Source organism: Amphiura filiformis, chromosome 15, assembly GCF_039555335.1.
Source record: "Amphiura filiformis chromosome 15, Afil_fr2py, whole genome shotgun sequence".
NCBI classification, from domain to species: Eukaryota; Metazoa; Echinodermata; class Ophiuroidea; order Amphilepidida; family Amphiuridae; genus Amphiura; species Amphiura filiformis.
The window spans coordinates 6,551,949-6,553,730 of NC_092642.1; the positions used below are offsets into that span (position 1 = coordinate 6,551,949).

The window sequence follows — 1,782 nt, forward strand, 5'->3', positions numbered from 1 at the left end:
TCTGTGATACTATTACCATCTCGAGAAATAAATGTTATAATTATAATGAATTGAGTTGAAAGGTTTGTGTTTATGCAGATGATATTATTATTACAACTCCTACAGCATGATAATAAATTAGGTATACACAGCCTATCTAAACTCTGAGCATAAAGCTGCACCTTTTATGTTGAGCATCAGTTAACAATCCCTGAGAAACGATAATGCACACTACAATTAAACTAAACAGACTTTTGATATGCGAAGAAATAAACAAACAAACAATAACAAAACACACAAACAAACCTAAATATAGCATTCCTTATAGACTTAACACTTAGGTCTATTTGTTAAAGCTGAAACACAGTGTATAGCAGCACTAGTAAATAAGTGTATATAGTAAAAACAATTGATATGTAGGCCCTACGTTATAGACATATGTTGTGTTTGCTGAAAATAACACCACAAAATTGAGATTTTTACATTTTTTGACTACTAGTGCATCCTGAGATGCGGGCAATACGTTAAAAAAATAGCACATAGCACATATATAATTAGCTATTAATATTATTCTATATTATATTTCTTGAGACAATAATTGTTACTGCCAAGCAATAGCATTCCTTGATATAATCATGTGAAAGCATAGAGCATTTCTTGATTGTTACCTACTCTATGAATTTAAAAGTTATATTTTTAGTCATGGACTGTCATTAGTGAAAAAAGGCGACGGACTAGAAATCTGTTGGGGTTCCCCCGCGCAGGTTCGAATCCTGCCGACTACGAATTTCACTTTTGTTTTCTTTTTTACTTCGCTGTGCCCCGTACCATCATAGAAGTGTCCTCAGTTCTGTTTTCCTATTTGTTTTTAAATGAATCATATTCGGTTGTGCCTCACCATCTATTCATAGCTTATCATACATCTGGTAGTCTTTACACAACGCTATTTCTACTTACCGCAACCATATTGCCTATGTATGCATTGATGATTAGATAATATGGCCTACTCGTATCATGCAGAGGTAGTCGTGGCCGAGCGGTTAAGGCGACAGACTAGAAATCTGTTGGGGTCTCCCCGCGCAGGTTCGAATCCTGCCGACTACGATGTTTTTATTTTTGCTTCGCTGTGTACGTTTGTCATCAGAGAGGATTTCCCACTAATTCTTGTTTCCTCCTCCTTTCGATCTTTTTTTTTTGTAGTCAAGATCTATCAGCTGATTATGGTAAAGCTGATCATACTGCAGTTACTGTCCGTTTTCCTATACACAATACACAGTGCTCTCACCATTGACGCGTGACCCCTACAAATGATGTATGTTGGGAGAATGGACACTTACCTAGTTAACATCACTGTGTGAAAAATAACCAGCCAATATTTTATTTATTCTCCAAAACTTCTAGCAAATATATTTCTCTAACATGACCTAAAATTACAGCTAGGTTAGATGTTCAGAAATGGTCGTACTTTTGTAAAATATGAGTGAGGGCAAGGCATAGCTAGCCAACTCCCCGTGTTATTTGAATGGAGATTTGACCGAAAATATTGGTATCGGACCGCTCACTTCTGAAGGATGCCACAAAAACCGGTAAAAGCTACATTTAAATTATTCTAAATAGGTTCTAGAAAATAAAGTTTTGTAACATGTCCTAAATTTTTAGCTAATTTAGGTGTTTGGAGAGGGTCGTACTTTTGTGTTTTAGGAAGGACATGTAAACGACAGATAACACCAAAAATATGAAGAAATTATTTCTAAACCGTGTTAAGTCAAAAATCATTATGTTGCTCATTTTCAAGAATGCTGG

At 35.5% G+C, this 1,782-nt stretch overlaps 1 non-coding gene across 1 annotated transcript; it reads left to right on the forward strand.

The window, feature by feature from the left end:
* Nucleotides 1–1,001: 1,001 nt before the first annotated feature.
* Nucleotides 1,002–1,083, forward strand: Trnas-aga (transfer RNA serine (anticodon AGA)). Its single transcript has one exon. It is a non-coding gene; the product is annotated as a tRNA-Ser (tRNA).
* Nucleotides 1,084–1,782: the final 699 nt, after the last annotated feature.